At 59.0% G+C, this 20,742-nt stretch overlaps 1 protein-coding gene across 1 annotated transcript in view; it reads left to right on the forward strand.

Annotated features, from left to right (window-relative positions):
• The first annotated feature begins 2,153 nt into the window (after nucleotides 1-2,153).
• The window catches only part of TPPP (tubulin polymerization promoting protein), a 33,365-nt gene continuing 14,776 nt past the window's right edge, over nucleotides 2,154-20,742 (forward strand). The window contains exon 1 of the mRNA XM_081053154.1: nucleotides 2,154-2,261. The gene's annotated coding sequence lies outside the window, so the exon portion shown is untranslated. The remainder of the gene's footprint in view (nucleotides 2,262-20,742) is intronic.

The raw sequence follows: 20,742 nt of genomic DNA on the forward strand, positions 1-20,742 counted from the left end.
ACTGACTCCGTTATGAAACAGCACACCCTTGAACTCACAATAAAACCCGACTCGCAGACCCCCAGGAGTCTGCACAAGGGGACACACAGCAAACCCAGCTCGGGCCACTGACAGTCGAGAAGCAGAGGGAGCCCCAGGTCTGAAACGCTGGGCGGCAGCCCAGGCTCCACCCTCGTCCTGGGCCCAGGTGCCGAGCCCGCTGGCTCAGGGCCCTGCCAGCACCCTCCTCCCCACACCTCGCCCCTGCTCCCAGGTGGCCCCGTTCCTGTAACATTTCTGCTTCTGAAGCCCAGTGCTCACCTCCCACTGCACTTCTACCATCGGCAAAATCACCGCGTTGATGTCAGAGCGCTTGTGCAGGTTCTGAAAAGTGGACTAAACAGTCACCTGGCTAATACGATGATGGGAACATAACAGTGATGCTTTTATTTCATTTGCATTGTTGGTAGTCAGTTCCTGGCCACAGCAGTGCGTAGGGCCCTGTGGACACACAGAAGCCTCGCTTCCACCTAAACAGCAGAAGCGTGAGGCGGCAGAGCGGGGACTTGGGAGACACACCTGAGCTTCCCGTTCTCCCAGACTTTTCCCAGATCTTTTCAGACTCACCTGGCTCTGCAGTGTGGGACTTTTCTGAGCCATCAGAATGAGAAGCCCATTTTCAGGCCTGTTTTGAGCAGCACTGGAAATCAGAGGGGTGGAGAGGTCCCAGGCCCACCGTGGGGTGCGGTGGGGGCTGAGCACCATCTCCTGCCCTCCGCCTGCCTCTCCCTGGCTGCCTGAGTGCAGGAAACAACCTCCTCTCATTTGTGGGCTGGTGGCCTGGTGGACAGCCAACACCCATCACCCCTTCTGTGGCTCAGCACCCAACTTCCTCTGCTGCCTTTGCCAGTCTCCCTGACCTGCCTGGCATCTGAGGTGAAGCCTGAAACTGTGCTCCCACATGCTGAGCCCTGCCACAGGCACTTGGGTCTCAAGGGACATGCTGCCAGCAGGACACCTGGGGGTGGTGTGTGGGCGATCTGCGGCCAGGATGGTGAGGACAGACCCTGGGTGGGGGTTCCTTGGCCAGCTTCAAGGGAACCACAGCAGTGAAGCTGGAAATGACCAAAGGTCACCCTCCCCTAGGAGGCTGAGCCTCTCCACCGCCTGAGGAGAGCTCTTCCCCTGGGGGGTCCTGGGGAGGAGGGCGGGTCAGAGGGAGACCCCTGCACCCCAAGTCCCAGCACTCAGGCCAGTACCTCCCCACCGTCCTGCCCCTCACCTCCTGCTGAGCAAGTCGCTTCTGCTGAAGGCTCACACAGCCCGTCCCCACCGCAGAGCCAGCCGTGGGGAGGGCAAGAGGAGAAACTGGAAGAGGCTTACAGGACGGCGCCCCGCACACGGGTAAGCAGCGGACGCCCACTTGGTCCTTCCCGAGGACGGGGGAAGGCCTCAGCTGGAGTGTGGGAGGAGGTGGGCGCGCAGCCGCTGCCCGTCCCGGGAAAGGCGGCCCAGCCGCGCGCCGCGCACGGTGCCCCGCTCGGACCTGCCTCCCCGCCGCGCTGCCCCACCCAGGCGCTCACCGCACCTCCACCCCCGCCCCGGGTGTCCCCGAACTCTCGGGGCGCGGCTCCACTCCCCGCCCCGACCTGCGCACCCTCCGTGGCGTCCGAGCGCCCCGCACCCGGTCCGCCTCGTGTTCCGAGCGTCTCCGCGAGGGGGCCAGCGCCCCCACCGCCCCACCCGGGAAGGCCCGTCCGCGCGCCCATTCATCCTCCCGCCGCCACCACCCTCGTCCGCCAGCCTCCTGCGGCGGCGCGCAGACCCGGCCCGCAGTTCCGGGAGCCCCGGAGCGCCAGCTGCGGCCGCACGGGCACCGCCCCGCGGGGTTCCCACGGCCCTGCGCGCTGAGCCGCCGGCCGCGGGGCCCGAGCCGAGCCGGCCTTGTAAGGCAGAGGGGGCGCTCCGACCGGCCTCCGGGCGCCCGGCCCGTCCCCGGGGGCGGGGCCTGGCCTGGGGGCGGGGCCGGGGCCGCGAGCGGACCAGTGGGGGCGGCCCGGGGCGGGGCCTGGGCCTGGGGGCGGAGCCGGGGCCGCGAGCGGACCAGTGGGGGCGGCCCGGGGCGGGGCCTGGGCCTGGGGGCGGAGCCGGGGCCGCGAGCGGACCAGTGGGGGCGGCCCGGGGCGGGGCCGGGGCGGTGGCGGCGCGAGCGCACCGCCCGGCGCCCGGTAGCGCGCGGCCGAGTCGCGGAGGCGCCGCCGCTGCAGTCGCTGCGTCCGGAGGTGAGTAGCCGTGGGGCTCGGTTCCCGGGCGCGGCGCGGACGGGCACCCGCCAGGGCCACCGGGTCCTCGCCGCCGGCTCCGCCTGCCACCTGCTCCCTCGCGGGAGGCTGCCAGGAGGTGGGAGCCGCGCGGGGCGGGGGTCTGGGGACGCGGGCGGGAGCGACGCCGAGCCGAGCCGCCCGCGGGTTTCGCGTCGGGGCCCCTCGCAGCCGCCTTCTCCCCGCGCCGCGCGGCCGCACGCCCGCCGCTCCTGGCCCAGCCCCGTAAGCTCTGTTTACCGACGCCGGGCCTGCGGGGCGCGCGGCCAGCGAGACGGCGGGACACTCGGGCTGAAGGGGTTTAAATGCAGCCGCTGTGCGACAGCACGGACTGTGGGAGGCCCTCGGGCGCAGAGAGGGCCACTGGTGCGCAGGGGCCCACAATGACCCGTGGTCCTGGTCGAGGACCGCGCCGCCGCTCTCGGGACCCAGCCCCTCTCGGGGGCACAGACGTCACACGCTGTCCCGGAGCCAGTGTCGGGCGTGCGGTGCGCAGACCGAAGCTGCCCGGGGCGGTGTGTGTTCTCATCGCGTTTTGCGAGCGTGTGGCCCGCAGTCAGCGCCCCAGGCCGGCCGCCGGACGCTTCCCACGCCGCTGGGAGCAGCGCCCCCTTGCCGGCGGCCTCCGCGGGAGCCCGGGCTTCTGCGGCTCCGGTTACGTAAGCGAAGCCGTGCGAGGCCGGGGAGAAGATCCGTCCGCGCTTCTCGGCCGTGACTGCCGTTTGATAGGCATCTGTGTTCTCTGAGGATCGCACCTTTTGGGATGGGCGGCTGTGCTGTCCTCACCTGCGCGCGCGTCGGCTGCTTCCCCTGACTTCTGCTGGATACTCGGGGAGCCCCTGCGCGTGGCCGATGAAAGCTCAGCGCCCCCAGGGCCCCCACCGCCTGCCTTCCAGCACTCCCCATGGCCGACCTCCCCGAGAGCCGGCAAGCTGGGCGGCTGGGGTTCTCACAGAGCACAGACCAGCCCTTGGCCCCTAGGACGTGGTCAGTAAACACTGACCCGAGCTCCCAGTGTGCTGGGGTCCCATCTGGGGAGGGGTGGTGGGGCTGAGGAGGGAGAGTTTGGCTCAGGCAGGAAACGGGGTGTGTGTGTGTGCAGGGGGGAGAGAGACAGCAAGGCTGGAGATGCCTTCAGCTGGATCCCATGATGCCGTCTCTGGTACCAGCCCCTGTTCCCATCACATGGTCTGAATCGCAGTGATGAGTGATGGGGGAGGGGTGCAGGTGAGCTTCCTGGGAGCTTCTGCAAAATGCATGCCACCTGAGCGCATGCAGTTTCCCTGGGAAAGGCTCTGTGGCTTTCATGGCTTCCGAAGGGATCTATGGCTCAGAAAGATACCATAATTTAAGGGCTACAGTAAAACACTCTTCATCTTTGTAGAGATTAGAGGAAGGCATCTGCCTGACCCCTCTGAAGTTGGAATAAATAACTGTTTCAACTATATACAAGGTAATAAATGCTCATTGTGGAAAATGTGTGAATGTCATAAAGAAAATTAAAGTCACTCATCACTGAGGTTTAAGAGAAGACTGTCCTTAGGGGAGCGTCCCCCCACGGGGGAAGCAGGGAGGATGGCAGCAGTTTGGCTCCCTGTAGAAGAGTGAGAATTCCGATCTCCCTGGGGAGAGGTGGCACCCACTTGGAGCCAGGCCTGTTCCTAGCTGATGCAGTTGCTGGGGTGGGTGGGGGAGCAAGCACAAGACATACCCTCTGGGAGTCCTGAGGCAGGGGCCTCCTGCACCCTGAGTATCAGGTCCCCCTCGGGCCGTGAGGTCCAGGCTCTGAGCCCAGCCTGGTGTCGTCTGGAAATCACTCTGGACCGAGGGTGCTGGGCACAGTGCTGAGTCCCCCTGAGCCCACAAGGCCTGGGCCAGGCCGACACTGGGACTAGGCAGGAGAATGGACAGCCACCCAGTCCCGTTGCTTAAATAAATGGGTGTTTGCTGGGAAAGAGGGACTGGGTCCTCTCCACTGGTCAGCCCTCCTGGGGAGGCCAGCATCCTCATTGGGTGGAGAGGCAGCCACGGGGTCAGGACCCACACCATCCGCCATCACGGCATGCCCACTCACCGAGGGAAGCTGCTCCTGGCAGTGGCTTTAATCGGCCCTGCCGTGGTCACAGGGGAGGGTGTAGGGTCTGATCCATTGGCAGCCCCCAAGCACCACATGTGGGGGAAGGGCAGCTCCCCACAGGAACTTGGCGTACTGTCTCCACAACTCGCTCCCTGATGTGGCAGGTGACTCTATTTTCAGTTTCCATAGCTCCCCTTTAACTACAGCGGCATGCAACGACAGCTCAGTTGTGACTGGGGAGTTAGTGTCTAAATGTGCAAATGCAGGCCCTTTGGTGAAGAAATGGAGGAAGTCTTTCAGAGTATAAGAAAGGGGTGGCTCTCTGACTTTGACACCACTCTGGAATGTCTCTGCCACTCCCCACGCTCAGAAGCCTGAGCTGTCCTTAGCAGTGGGAAGTGTGAGCTCATCCTGGTAAGACCTGGGCACACCGCCGTTTTCTTTTTTCAATTAGATGTGTGAAAGGGAGGGGTGGGTCCTTAATTTTTCAAGCTTAAAATTTAAACTACCTGGAGCCCCTCTTTGCTCTTCTATCCTCCTCTCCCAGGGCCTGTTGTCCCAGCATGTCCCCAGTGTGTCCCTCGTCCCTGATTTTCTTGGCATGATAAGTGGGGCGCCCCATGTGGGCTCCACGTGATCTCCTGCTGGACCACTTCTACCAAGATCTCATCCTGTAACCCTGTTGCACCCATTTGTTCAACAGATATCTGCTGAGCATGTGCCAGGTGCCGGGTGCCAGGTGCCGGGTGCCAGGTGCCGGTGTGGCCTCCACCCTGGGGAGCTCTCACTCCAGTGGGAATGTCCCAAAACAGGCAGCCTCCTTCAGGTGGCCTTGTTTAGGCCCTGTCTTCCCGCTGTCTCATCTTCTCTTGGAGTCAGCGGGGGGTTAGGGGAGGAGTGCTTAATACCTAGGGGTCCTGCCCCAGACTCAGTGTTAACTCAGGCGCCCGCTACGTCTGACCAGCTTGCAAGCCCTGGGCCGTGTGCTGCCCTTAAGGACCGTGTGCGTCTCATGGTCCCCACCGCCATCCTCTCTCTGACCCTCAGTCCCTCCCAGCTCCCCACCCGCTCTGGTTTTCTAAAGCTGTACAACAGCCCACCCCCAACCAGGGGTTAGGACAGTGACAGCATTCGCCTTGCTCATGAATCTGCCGCCCAGCAGGGCTCAGCCTGTGAGACTTCTCTGTTCCCTGGCTTTGGCTGGGTGGGCTTTGAGGCTCCTCTGCTCAGCCACATGTCTAGGTTTGGCTGGCTGGCACAGCGGGGGCTCCTCTTTCTCTGGGGGGTCTTCCCAGAATGCAGGCTTCAGCGGGCAGGAACCCTCGCCTGTCGGTTCAGGTTCCCTGTTACAGGTCCCCAGAGAAAACCTGGTGACAGGAGTCTTGCCCTTCATGCTGTGACTTCAGGAGTCAGTGGTGGAGACAGTCACCAAGGTGGCCAGGTTCCAGGGGAGGGCACGTGGTGGGAGAGCATGAGGTGGCCTCACTGGGAGGTAAAGGTGCTCCTCCAGTGATGCTTCTGGGGGCCCCGTGTGTCCCACGCCTGTGCCTTCAGCCTTTGATGGTCACTGGCAGCCTGCTCAGGCTGCGAGTCCGAGTCCTGTCCTTCTCCTCTTGCCCTGCCCCCATGGTCAGGCGTCCACCTGCTCCCTTCCTGGCCCTGCTCTTCCCCAGCCTCGTCTCCTTGGCTAACTGCTTTGCTTTCCTCGGGGCAGGGCCCACCTCCAAGGGGAGACGGCCCCTCGGCCACCTTTCCCGCTGCGCCCTGGTCCTGATTCCTGTTGCTTGCCAGGCAGCTCTGGTTTGTGTCCTTTGTCCTTGTCATTGCATATCCTGGGGTCGGCGTCTGCCTCCTGGCTATCAGGTCCTCTGCGCCAGGGTCTTCTTCTCCCCGGCCCTTTTCTGTGAGCACTCTTTAATTTCTGCCTGAATTGCCGCACAGCTGATTCCTGCCTCCCCACCCAGGACCCCCCGTCTGGCCACACAGCCATGGGTTCATCTCCCGGGAGTTTTCTCCACGCAGCCCCACTCCCACTCCGCGCCCCACCAGGCCTTCTCCCACAAGACCTCAGCACCATGATTCGGCCCACTGAGCTCGCACAGGTGGCTGCCCTTTTGTCTGCACACCTGTCCCACGTGTCAGTTCCCTTGGCCTTCAGCGCCTCTGCCATGACCACTCCCCTCTGCCTGTGGCCTCAGAGCTCCTGGGTGCCCGTGCCAGATGTCCCACCTGCCTCTGGGTGCGGGGTCAGCTGCGAGCCTCCGTGCCTGCATGAGGCTGGAGGACGGCAGTTCACAGAACTCATCTGGCCTCCTGTCCCAGCCTGGCCTTGGCTGGGGTGCTGGCGCCCACATGTACCCAGGCCAGATGTGGCGGCTGCTCTCTTCTCTGTCCCTGTGGGAAGGGTCTGCCTTTGCTGTGGTTTGAGGGCCTACCACTGTGCTTGTCACCTCTGTATTTGTGAAGCCAGAGTCTGGGTTCTGCTGTGAGCGACCCCTTGTGTGGGCTGGCGGAGCCTGTGTATGAACATGTTCCATGCTGGGAGCCCACCGCCGCCGTACACCGCCATGTGGGTGAGGGGCGTGTGGCTCTTCCACTGTGGCCGTGCTGAGCCCAGCTGCCTGAGCCCCCTTCAGTACTCTCAGGGGGGAGCACGCAAGTGTTTCTGGGGTGACCGCCCATGTGCAGAGTGGGTCCTCGGCACCCAGATCTCTGCTGTGTCCATGAGGCCAAGGTGACTCCAGGGCGGCTGGAAGCTGTGCCTGCACTTGGCTGTTGCCCCCCTCCCTCCCTGTCCTGAGTCCTTGTCACCCTTTTGAGTCGACTGTCAGCCGTTCTGGACCATATGGGGGTGTCTGGTTGGGGTTTACTTGCCCTTCCCAGATTACACACATCACGGCACACTGGGGTGCTCTCACCAATGCCTGGTCACGTCCCCGTCTGCCTCTCCTTCTCCCTGCCCATTGCAGTGTTCCTTATGGACATGGGGATGAGCCTGTCTTCCTTATGGGGGACAGACTCCTCCTACCCCACCGCTTGCCTTTTCCCTCCCTCAGTGAGATTTTTGGATGAACACAAGCTCTTCATTTCACCCTGGTGCTATTTTCCTTCAGGGATAGTGATGCCTGTGTCCTGTGTGGTGAGTCTCCCTGCCCCGAGGACGTGGGTCCCTCTCGTGGGATGTCATCCTGAGGCTTCAGTACCCGGCTTCAACCCTCGGTGAACCTGAACCCATGAGGCTAGGAGGCGGTTTTCCTTTTTTTGGCCTTTGCTTCTATTTCATCAACCCATCTCCATTACTGAAAACATTCTTTCCCCTTTTTTCCTGCAGGGCCACCTTTGTAAAGGTTAGTGTGCCTGTGTATTTGGGTCTCTTTGGGGCTTTCTTCATCCCACTGGTTTAGTTCCCTCCTCGCTCGCCCCAGGACCACACACCACACCGTCTTCCTGTCCAGAGCTTTGTGTCAAGGCGGGAGCACATCTTCCCACCTGTTCCTTCAAGGTCACTCGGTTATTTCAGCCCATGGTCTTTACACATATACAGAGGGTGCCAAAAAAATGTATACACATTTCAAGAAAGGAAACTGCATTAAAATTGTAATACTCAATATAAACCAATAACGAAAGATGAGCACAAGTCACGTTTGACTTCTGCAATGACAAGAGGTGCTCACAGTGGTTCCCATCAGTGTCCACACACTTCTGATCCTGGCGAACATTGTTGGGTAGACGTTTGTGGCGAGCGTGTAAACTGTTCCAACACCACAGCAGGAGAGCAAGACTTGTTGCCGTGCGAGGCATCGGGGACCTTCCCTGGTGCTTGTCACACACACCATGTGTCTCAGACTTATCAGGAGTGTGTGCAATTGGCAGGCGTGTTGGATGGAGGTCCTGTGGCACACTCTCTCCTCCACTGTTGTTGCACTTCCACAACGTTCTCGAATTTCAAGTACCACTTCAAAATGGCCTTGTACTCCTCGAATGACAGCCGTGCTTCTGCCATGTTCTTTGACTGTCCTGCCTGTCGCATGGTGACACTAGCGTTCATTTGATTAAAGCCATCATTTGAGCGAACGTCATACTACACATTGTTACTGTAATTCAATTCAACTTTGAAAAGTAACACACAGATAACATCTGTTAAAATGTGTATACATTTGTTTGGCACCCCTGGTATTTTAGGGTCAGCATGTCTAGATACCCAGACATACAAATTGTTGGAATTTTCATTTGGATTAGATTAAAACTGTGCATGAATTTAGGGATAACTGACATCTTTGTGTATTCAGATTTTAATCCATGTTCATCATATCATTGTTTAGACCTTTTGTTTTTCAATAATGCCTCCTAGTTTTCTCTGTCAATGGTTTTGCACATCTTCTGTTATGTTTATTCCTAGGTAACTGAGATTTCTTCACACTATTTTAAATAGTGTATTTCTGAATACTTCTGATAGTCTGGCTTTGCTGCTACATGGAAATAAAATGGATTTTTTATATGCCAGTTTCATTTCCAATTTTTATGTCCTTTTCTGTCTTACTGTACTGGCACAGTGAATAGGAGTGCTGACAGCGTCCTTGTCTTATTCTAGTTAGAAAAGAAAATCTTTCAATGTTTCGTTGTTAAGTGTGATGATTTGTGTAGTATTTTGATAGGTACCCTTTATCAAATTAAGGAATTATCCTTCTTTTTCTAATTTGCTAAGAATTCTTTTGGTGACTACATATTGAACTCTGTCAAAGGCATTGCCCACATTTATTAAGATGATAATATCATTTTTATCCTCTATCCTGTTAGTGTGATTAATTATACGGGTGAATGTTAATCTTAAACCAGCCTTGCATTCCTGGCATAGACCCAACTTGACTGTAAGGCACCGATTCTTTTTATATCTTACTCGATTCTGTTGGGTAGTATTTTGTTTAGGATTTTTGCATCTATGTTCATAACTGACGTTGACATAAAATTTTATTGTAACCCCCTTATCGGGTTTTGGTACCAGGATTATTTTAATCATAAAATGGTTGTTCCGTCTCTTACTGTTCTCTGGAAGAATTTCTCTAAGATTGGCATTAGTTCCTCTTTTGATATAAGGTAAAATGTGCGAGTGAAAACATCCATGCCAGGAGGGTTTCCTCATGAGAAATATGTAAGGAGTCAAGTCCTTAGTAATTACAGGAATAATTCTTAAAATAATTATAAGAATCTCTTTCTTATTACCATTTGACAAAGTGGCTTTTGCTTTGTTTTTAGGACTGTGTGTTTCATTGAAATCATCGAATATATTGGTGTAAAGTTGTTTGTAATATTCTCTTATGATATTTTGATCTTTACTGTCTGTAGAATTTGTAGGGATGGCTCCATCTTCCATTCCTGACACTGCATATTTTGACCTGCTCTTTCTTTTTCTTGATTAATTGCCCCAGTATTGAGCAATTTTAGTCGTGTCAGAACTCTGACACAGGTCCTCTGTGTTGTGTTTGTTTTCTAATGAATTTTTACATTTATTTTCATTATTTTATGTTTGTTTTCGTCCTTACCTTGCTGAGGGTTTTTCTTAGATGTCTTCTCAGCTCACTAATTTTCATGTATGTGTGTAGCGTGTACACACACTTATGTACATGTGTGTACAGACACACGTTTCCACCACATCTAGGTGTTTCCTTTTGGGTATTTCCAATTCACGAATTTTTTTTAAAGCTGTGTTGAATCCGCCCTGCTGTTGAACCCATTCGCTGAGCTCTGAATTTTAGTTATTGTATTTTTAGGGCTAGAATTTCTAAGATGTTCTTTTTCACAGCTGCTATCTACATTTGCGTAGTTCCCAGCTCTTTGCTGGGATCCCCCGTCTTGTCCTTCTCCTTCCTTGCACACAGCACACATTCTCAGTGTCTGGTCAAGCGCCAGTAACTGGGACCCTGGGTCCTTTGTGCTCTTGTTGTCCTGCAGGTTGTTGGCTCCTTTTCCCCCTCGTGTGCCTGGTTGTTTTTTACCGTGTAGTAGATTGTAATCGAAATACGTTCATAGAAATATATGGAGGTGTTGGATGACAGTATTTTCCTCTAGAGAGTATTTACATGTGTCATGCCAGCATTTGGGGGCACTCACAATCTGGGGTCACCTCAGTGCAGTTGTGGGTAGAGAGGGGCTGAGATGACGCGGTCTCCTGCCAGCTCACCCTTGCCTCTCTCCTCTTCCAGCACCAGCCAGTGCCCACGGAGAAATGGCCCGAGCGTGTGGCTGGCCTCCCAGGGCCTCTTCCCTGGGGCCTGGCCAGTTACCTTCCTCTCCCCAGTTAGCACGTGGCTTTTCTGTTGTCCACTCTGACCGCCCTGTGGGCACGTGGGCGCAGGACTGTGACATCTGCATTTTCAAAGCTCTTGGTCGGTTCTGATGGGTGGCACAGTGACACGTGCTGCCTGGCCAGGTGTTTGCAGACATGTGCCCATGCCCACCAAGCTGATGCAGCCGCACCTAACTCCCACAGCCGGTCCCCCCACGTCCCACCCAGGGCCGGCCCTGCAGCTTTCGTGCCGACTGCAGTGCTCTCCGCGCCTCTTCCCACGCTGGCTGCCTGGAGACACGTCTCTGAGGCGAGCAGACACGACGCTGTGGCTCTCTGTGAGCCAGGCCGAACTGGCCAGTGGCCCTTTCCCGCAGGTCCCCTATGCTTCCTGCTTGCGTCCTTGTCACCATGGTCAGCCTTGCAGCTCCGGCCTGAGCAAATCTCCAGTACTCTCTGACCTGCCATCTGGTGCTGTGCTTGTCGGTTTGGCCCTGGGTGCCCTCAAAGGGACAGGTGAAAGGGAGTCACTGTGGCCTCAGGCTCACCCAACGGGGCACGTCCCCACCTGGAAGAGGCCACCTGGCAGCTGCACATGCAGCTTTACCTGCCTGTGAATTCACAGGTTTCCTGTCAGGGTCTCATGTGCTTCACCCAGTATTTGCTCACCTTGGATGTGCAGCCATCCTTTTCTCTGCCCTAATACTTCCAACCGCGGCCAGCATGGGTATCTCAGAGGACAGGTGTCATTTGGCATCTCCTCCTCAGAGCCCATCCTGGCTTAGGGGGAGCTCCAGGGGCCTCTGCGATCCATCACGTAGGGCCCCCTGCCCCTGGGCTGCCTGCCAGCCCTGACGGCATAGCCCCCTCTGGGCCTTTAGGTCACTCATCCTTATGGTTGCACCTGTGTGAGGCCCCTGGAGCGGCTGGAACACCGAAACTTGTCCTGTCCCTGCTCTAGGGCCAGAAGTGTGAGACCCAGGTGTCACAGGGTCACACTCCCTCTGGAATTTCCTGGGGACGGTCCTTTCTGCTTCTGCCAGGTCCTGGGGTTCCTGGTGGCCCTGGTATCCACGTGGCCTCCCCGTGTCTGTGTCTCTCCTCGTCTGTCACGGAAGGACACTGTCACTGGATTCAGGCCGCCTGGGTGACCCAGGTTGACTTCACCTCAGCACCTTTGGTCCAACCACATCTGCGAAGACCCTTTTTCCAAACAAGGTCCCATTCACAGGTTCCCGGGGTGAGGATGGGACACCGCTAATTTGGACGAACATTCACCCCTCTGCACCCCCCCCCCCCGCATAGGGAGCCCTCCTGACCCCAGGTCAGCCGCAGGCTGAAACCCCCTCCCCCACTAGTTCCTTGTGGGGCAGGGGCTTGTGCTGATTGACTAGGGCGGGATCAGACGGTAGATGGTTCTACAAGTGTCCTCTTCTAACCGTCAGGGCGCTTTCCACGAGAGGGTGGGTGTCAGACCCCTCACGGTGGACGCCTGTCTGTCAGTTTCCTCCTGCCTTCCATCTGTCGGCCCTGTGTGGTCCCTGCCTTTCCTGGGTCCTTCTGTCCTGCTTGGTGGCTTGGACTCCTGCTGGGGGCTCTGTTGGCAGATGGGCTGTGACAGGGCTGGGCAGACGTCTGGGGGCTGCATGCCCTGCTGGCCTGGGGGCCGCTGTGAGGGCCTTGCGGGTCCCCGAGTGGGCAGGCGGCCAGGAGCCCCGTGTTCCTCTGTTCCCGTTGGTGCCGGGGGACCTGTCCTTCCAGTGGCTTGCTGTCCTGAGGCCCCTGTCAGGAATGGGGTGGCCCTGCCGTCCTGCAGGCTCCCCCTTGGCCCTCACAGCGCCTCGTCTTCTTAACTCCCTGTGCTCACACACTCCCCTCAGCCACTGCTGGTCGTCTATGTTCTTAGATTTCATACAAAACACGCTGACAGGGACCAGCGCCGCTGGGCGCCAGGGGCCGGGGCGAAGTGTGGCTCCTGGAAAGCCAAAGGTTCCTCTGAAACCACCAGCTCCTTGGTGACTGGAGAAGTTCCTGCAGTGGACGCCAATTCTGAGGGGTAGGGGAGCGTGTCTATGGGGTCCCGCACAGGAGTGCTTTGTCCCGTGGGTGGGGTTAAAGGTGTCCCCCCTTGGCAGTCTCCATTTTCCTCAGTTTCCCTTTCTGGAAAGGCTGCTCGCGGCCATCTTTGGAGAGTGCACGGCCTGTTGGGGCCTGCCACTGTCCCCACCGGTCCCCGTCCTGCCCAGGCCCCATGTGGGTCCAGGGTGAGCCCGCCGCAGGACGGCCATGGCATCATGGGCACGGCTCTGAGGTGGCCAGGTGGCCTGGGGAAGACGCCAGCTTGCCCACTCCGCTCTTTCTTCTCTCATGTCTGAGAGAAATTGCGTTTGATCTGTGAGCAGGGAGCGGCGGGGCCATGATTCAGTCTCAGGCTGTTTTGACCCGTGGACCTTCTGGGCTGCACCCCATTCTGATACCCCAGTCCGCCAGCTCCATGGGTTGGGGCTTCTCAACAACAGGACTTGAAGGTGGACGTGGGGTGGCAGGCTGTGTCCCATGCTCGCCTGAGGCGACAGAGACCGTCCCTGCATGCTTGGTGGGAGCCTGTGGACTCAGAAAAGGCCGCTTTGTCCAGCTCTGGAAGCTCCCACTGCCTGGGACGGTCTTCGGCTGACACGAGTGTCATTCACATCAAGTGTCCAGGCAGCCACGGGGTGGGGGTGGGGGGTTGTGATTAAAAACGTGAACAACTGCCAAAGAGCCGTGTTGTACTCAAATGGACTCAGATAAAGAGCTGAAGATGGGGGGCGGGGTGCTGTGCCGGGCTGGCCGGGGGGTCCTCGACTTGTGATGGCCTTTGTTCCCCTGGCCTGTTTGAGGGGGGCGTGGGCTCTGCCCATGCTGGGGACAGGACCCAAACTCCCACAGCCCGATACTGGGGGCCTGAGACCCGGATGGGCGGTGGTGGGACAGAAGTGGGGAGAGGGATGAGCCAAGCGTTCTCCAGCCCCTCTCGGCTTCAGGCTGCTGTGGCCCTTGGACTTTGCTGACCCACCCTGACCTTTGCTGAGGTTCTCACGCACACACCCGAATGCCCTGGCAGTGTCACGGTGGGTGGCAGGGCCTGTGCGGGTGGACAGACGGCCTCAGTGAGTAGAAGGCTGCCCCTGAACTAGCTGACCCTTGGGTGCCTCGGGGGCAGTTGTGGGTGGCATGTCTCTGGGGCTGTTGCCATTATTCCCCAATCCCCGTGCCTCCTGGGACCAGACCCTAATGGACCCGCCTGCCATGGAGGCTGGGCGGCAGGGACACGGCCCCTCTCCCTGCGTCTTCCTCTCCCGCCCACTTTCCTGGAGCCCCAGGTTGCTTCTGAGAGTCCGGCACAGTCTGGAGGTGCTTCCTGTGCCCTGAGCCTCCACACAGGTGCCCGTCATTCAGCTCTCATCCCCAGAGCTGCCCCCTCACTGCCCATCTACCCTGCAAGTGGTCTGAGCAGGAGCCAGTCTGTCGGCCCCTCAGGAACACCTGCATTTCCAGGGCCCACGAGGTTTCTCCCACGGTCCCTGGGCCTTGGGGTCACATCAGGGGGCCCAGCGACCGTCCAGGGGCTCCAGCCTTTGGCCCTGGTGGGGGGCGTGCCCCTGACCGCGTGGTGTAGAGATGCTGGTGGCATCTGCTGAACGTGAGGAGGGCCAGAGGTGCTCAGGCCTCTCCGGGGGAGCCAACGGTTTCCTTCTGACGCCCACTGTCCCAGGAGCCCTTTCCCACCTGCAGGGCCTGTGGCAGCCTCTGTCACAAGCCCAGGAGACACCTCATTCCCACACCGCACAGCAGGGCCCGCTGCCTGTTTGCCAGGCCAGCTTGCTACACACATCCTGGGGACTGCAGCCCATTGAGGGGGCTGGCACTGCACGTTTGGAGAAAGAGATTACTGACAGGTCCCCAAGCCAAGACTGTAGTCACAGCCGTGGCCGCAGGGAAGCTCGAGGGTCCACCTGGCCGCAGGTGTCGGAATGTGGCTGTCCCCACTCTCCTAAACAGGGACTTCTCCAGCAGGGCTTCTGCATAGCCTTAGTGACCAGAAGGTTCCCAAGTTAAGACTGTGTGTCCTGTCACCGAGTGAGACACCCCACCTGGTTGTTTGGCAAGAGCGTCTGCCTCCTGGTGGGATCAGGGTGGCCCTGGTTGCAGAAGGTCCCTCTGTGGAGCAGGGCTGTCATCACTCACGTTCCTTCCACCGCATGTCCTGTGCCAGGGTCGCTTAGGGGTGTGGGGGGCAGGGCTGTGCCCCTCCAGGGTGGGGACTGAGTTTCCGGAGGTGGATGGAGCCCTGGGCCATGGGGCCTCTGGCTGTGGGTCCTCCCAGGAGGGCCAGCTGGGCCCAGGGCAGGCAACGCAGTAGAGAAAGTTCCCAGGGTCGGGGCGGGGGTGTCCCAGGGAGGCCAACTGTACTGCTGCTCTGTCAGAGGTCCCCAGGGAGCAGGGCCGGCAGCAGAGTCTCACACAGCCCCCAGGGAGGGTGTGTGAGCTCTGGGTCCCCTTGGCAGGTCCTGCTGGCCCCCACCTTGCCCCACTCTGCATGCCGTCTCTTGCTGCCCTCCCTGGGGTTAGCACAGCGTCCACAGGCCCTCGCTCCAGCCAGCTCGCCCATTTGGTTGCACCCAGTGCCCACCTGAGGAGGACAGTGTGTTGGTGTTGCCCCACAGGCAGTGCCACTAGAATATGTGGGGGAGGTAGGAAGGGGTTGGAGGCCGAGAGGGAGCTGGAGGGCATCTGGTTACAAAGGGCAAGATGGTCACTCTGACTGGCCTGGTTGGGTCGCAGGAGCCCTGCAGGTGGGGGTGTAGCTTGGGGACAGGACAAAGGAGCTGGTGGGGCATCGGGAATGAGGTGCTGAGCATGGGCTTGGGGAGCCCAACAGTGGAATTGATTCATACCTGAGAAAGCAGGCGCACCCATCTTCACATTCAAGGCACTCCCATGCCCTGTGCAGGAAGGGCAACCAGGAGATCACCAAGCTGCCATTGCTGCCACCTTTACAATCACACCTGGACCCACTACCAGACACCTGGTCTGCTCTCAGACACACTGGTCTGCTCTCAGACATACCTGGTTCTTCTCACAGACATACCTGGACTGTTCACAGACACCTGGCCTGCTCAGACATACACCTGGTCTGCTCACAGACATACCCGTTCTGCTCTCAGACACACTGGTCTGCTCACAGACACACCTGGTCCTGTTTTCAGACACACCTGGTCTGCTCACAGACACACCTGGCCTGCTCTCAGACACACCTGGCCTGCTCTCAGACACACCTGGCCTGCTCTCAGACACACCTGGCCTGCTCACAGACACACCTGGCCTGCTCACAGACACACCTGGCCTGCTCTCAGACACACCTGGCCTGCTCTCAGACACACCTGGCCTGCTCACAGACACACCTGGCCTGCTCAGACACACCTGGCCTGCTCACAGACACACCTGGCCTGCTCACAGACACACCTGGCCTGCTCAGACACACCTGGCCTGCTCACAGACACACCTGGCCTGCTCTCAGACACACCTGGTCTGCTCTCAGACACACCTGGCCTGCTCTCAGACACACCTGGTCTGCTCACAGACACACCTGGCCTGCTCAGACACACCTGGCCTGCTCACAGACACACCTGGCCTGCTCTCAGACACACCTGGCCTGCTCTCAGACACACCTGGTCTGCTCACAGACACACCTGGCCTGCTCAGACACACCTGGCCTGCTCACAGACACACCTGGCCTGCTCACAGACACACCTGGCCTGCTCAGACACACCTGGCCTGCTCACAGACACACCTGGCCTGCTCTCAGACACACCTGGTCTGCTCTCAGACACACCTGGTCTGCTCACAGACACACCTAGCCTGCTCTCAGACACACCTGGCCTGTTCACAGACACACCTGGTCAGCTCTCAGACACACCTGGTCTGCTCTCAGACACACAGGTCTGCTCACAGACACACCTGGCCTGCTCACAGACACACCTGGCCTGCTCTCAGACACACCTGGTCTGCTCTCAGACACACCTGGCCTGCTCACAGACACACCTGGTCCTGTTTTCAGACACACCTGGTCCTGTTTTCAGACACACCTGGCCTGCTCACAGACACACCTGGTCTGCTCTCAGACACACAGGTCTGCTCACAGACACACCTGGCCTGCTCACAGACACACCTGGCCTGCTCTCAGACACACCTGGTCTGCTCTCAGACACACCTGGCCTGCTCTCAGACACACCTGGTCTGCTCTCAGACACACCTGGCCTGCTCTCAGACACACCTGGTCTGCTCACAGACACACCTGGCCTGCTCTCAGACACACCTGGCCTGCTCACAGACACACCTGGCCTGCTCTCAGACACACCTGGCCTGCTCACAGACACACCTGGCCTGCTCTCAGACACACCTGGTCTGCTCTCAGACACACCTGGTCTGCTCACAGACACACCTGGCCTGCTCAGACACACCTGGCCTGCTCACAGACACACCTGGCCTGCTCACAGACACACCTGGCCTGCTCAGACACACCTGGCCTGCTCACAGACACACCTGGCCTGCTCTCAGACACACCTGGTCTGCTCTCAGACACACCTGGTCTGCTCACAGACACACCTAGCCTGCTCTCAGACACACCTGGCCTGTTCACAGACACACCTGGTCAGCTCTCAGACACACCTGGTCTGCTCTCAGACACACAGGTCTGCTCACAGACACACCTGGCCTGCTCACAGACACACCTGGCCTGCTCTCAGACACACCTGGTCTGCTCTCAGACACACCTGGCCTGCTCACAGACACACCTGGTCCTGTTTTCAGACACACCTGGTCCTGTTTTCAGACACACCTGGCCTGCTCACAGACACACAGGTCTGCTCACAGACACACCTGGCCTGCTCACAGACACACCTGGCCTGCTCTCAGACACACCTGGTCTGCTCTCAGACACACCTGGCCTGCTCTCAGACACACCTGGTCTGCTCTCAGACACACCTGGCCTGCTCTCAGACACACCTGGTCTGCTCACAGACACACCTGGCCTGCTCTCAGACACACCTGGCCTGCTCACAGACACACCGGGCCTGCTCTCAGACACACCTGGCCTGCTCACAGACACACCTGGCCTGCTCTCAGACACACCTGGTCTGCTCTCAGACACACCTGGTCTGCTCTTAGACACACCTGGCCTGCTCACAGACACACCTGGTCTGCTCACAGACACACCTGGTCTGCTCTCAGACACACCTGGCCTGCTCTCAGACTCACCTGGTCTGCTCTCAGACACACAGGTGTGCTCACAGACACACCTGGCCTGCTCTCAGACACACCTGGCCTGCTCTCAGACACACCTGGCCTGCTCACAGACACACCTGGCCTGCTCTCAGACACACCTGGCCTGCTCTCAGACACACCTGGCCTGCTCTCAGACACACCTGGTCTGCTCTCAGACACACAGGTCTGCTCACAGACACACCTGGCCTGCTCTCAGACACAGCTGGCCTGCTCTCAGACACACGTGGCCTGCTCTCAGACACACGTGGCCTGCTCTCAGACACACCTGGCCTGCTCACAGACACACCTGGCCTGCTCTCAGACACACCTGGCCTGCTCTCAGACACACCTGGCCTGCTCTCAGACACACCTGGCCTGCTCTCAGACACACCTGGCCTGCTCTCAGACACACCTGGCTTGCTCAGACACACCTGGCCTGCTCACAGACACACCTGGCCTGCTCTCAGACACACGTGGCCTGCTCTCAGACACACGTGGCCTGCTCAGACACACCTGGCCTGCTCAGACACACCTGGCCTGCTCTCAGACACACCTGGTCTGCTCACAGACACACCTGGCCTGCTCTCAGACACACCTGGCCTGCTCAGACACACCTGGCCTGCTCTCAGACACACCTGGCCTGCTCTCAGACACACCTGGCCTGCTCACAGACACACCTGGCCTGCTCTCAGACACACCTGGCCTGCTCTCAGACACACCTGGCCTGCTCAGACACACCTGGCCTGCTCACAGATACACCTGGTCCTGTTTTCAGACACACTTGGCATGCTCTCAGACACACCTGGCCTGCTCTCAGACACACGTGGCCTGCTCAGACACACCTGGTCTGCTCACAGACACACCTGGCCTGCTCTCAGACACACCTGGCCTGCTCTCAGACACACCTGGCCTGCTCAGACACACCTGGCCTGCTCACAGATACACCTGGTCCTGTTTTCAGACACACCTGGCCTGCTCTCAGACACACCTGGCCTGCTCTCAGACACACGTGGCCTGCTCAGACACACCTGGTCTGCTCTCAGACACACCTGGTCTGCTCTCAGACACACCTGGCGCTGTTGCAACACGTCACTACACAAATTTTCAGTCCTCCTGATTGGGGTGCTGTGTGCTGATGTGATGTGGCTACTGTGACTGTCACATGTTAGGTAGGGTCTGTCCTGTGTTGGTTTTCTATAGGTTTCGCTTCAGGCAGTCAAGTCCTAAGCAGGACTTCAGGGAACATTGTTCTGTAAATAGGGTGCTTGGTACGTCCGTATTTGGAGTATCTTTAGCCCGTGAAGGGGCGGTGGGGTAACGTGGGGTCTGACACAGCCTGGCCTCAGCAGTGGGATGGTCCGTAGAGCACGGTGGACAGGTGTCCCCAGGTCTGGATGGTGTCACCAGGACTGGGGCTTTTGTTTGACTCTTTCGGGGCGACAGCCCTCTGGGCACCAAGTGCCCCCCGCACACACCTTCTGCCACAGTGAGCTGTAATTCCACTTTCAGTCGGCCTTACGCTCTCCAGCCCTCCTTTGAAAATGCAACTCCAGTAACAGTCTGTCCCCATGCCCAGGGTGAGTTCTGTGTCAGTCCCCTCCTGAGCTCCAGGACAGCTCCTGCCCTGCCTCAAGTGGGACCTGGCCGAACTGACGGCTCTCACAGGAGTGGCCGTGCTGGCTCCCCCAGCTCACCTGCCGGCCCTTCCCCCGCCCTGACCCCAGCTCGCCTGCCCGCCCTTCGCCCCCGCCCTGAGCTGCTAAGGGGCTCACCACCGGGGTCCCACAAGGAACAGGCCTGTGATGGGCTGCTCAGTCAGAGGCCCAGGGACAGGGAGGGGCACAGCTGTCCTCCTGCCCAGGGTCCCTCAGGCCAGCAGAAGAGGGATCCCAGGGGAGCCCAGCTCTTGTCTGGGAAGGCATGTCCCAGCTCCGCATCTGCATTTCCCAGGTATGCCCCTCAGCCTCCTACGGCCTCCCTGCCCCTCTGTGCTCTCCTCTTCCTCCCTCTCCACCCTCCAAACATCCTAAAGGGTCTGGGCTCTCTCCACAGAAGCAGACTGGAGAGGGCCAGGAGAGAAACTGGGTTTCCCAGGGAGCTGGGGGTCCTGGGCCAGCCATGAAATAAGTCAGAACTTGACTCACTGGTGCTTTCCCGAGCTGTTGAAAATCTTCACAGTGAGGGAGCCAGGACAGAGCCTCCTGGGCACCCTGGTCAGACCTGGTAGGCCTCCACTCCTACCATAGGCTGACCTGTGCCCTTGTAAGGGCCATCTTGGCCAGGGCGGGGTTGGCTCTCGGGCAAACGCACCTGGGTGTGCAGGGGACACACCTGGGTGCAGGGCACACACCTGGGGGTGCAGGGGACACACCTGGGGGTGCAGTACACACCTAAGAGTATGGTCCACACCCCAGAAGTCCTCCGTTTAATGCTGCATTTGGTGGGTTGGTATTCGACTTCCTGGCAGCCTCTTCCTCTAAATGAGTTTATTTTTCACCATGGTGGAAAGTGGGTGGCACAGGTGGGAAGGGGTCTGGGAGGCCACCCAGGGTTCAGACTCACTGCACCCCCAGCAGCAATGGGGGCAGGAAAACGGGAGCCGCAGCCTCCAGGGGGGAGAGAAGCCAGGCTGTGGGGGGCTGGAGGCCTGTGCTGGGAGGGGCCCCTCGTGAGCCTGTCATCGCTGGCACGGCAGGGTCTGTCTGGACACCTCTATTCCAGTAGACCAGGGGTGTCCAAACTTTTTTCAACGTTTTTTACCAAGGGCCATATGTGGT

This window comes from Rhinolophus hipposideros, assembly GCF_964194185.1.
Source record: "Rhinolophus hipposideros genome assembly, chromosome: 7".
In the NCBI taxonomy this organism is placed as follows: domain Eukaryota; kingdom Metazoa; phylum Chordata; class Mammalia; order Chiroptera; family Rhinolophidae; genus Rhinolophus; species Rhinolophus hipposideros.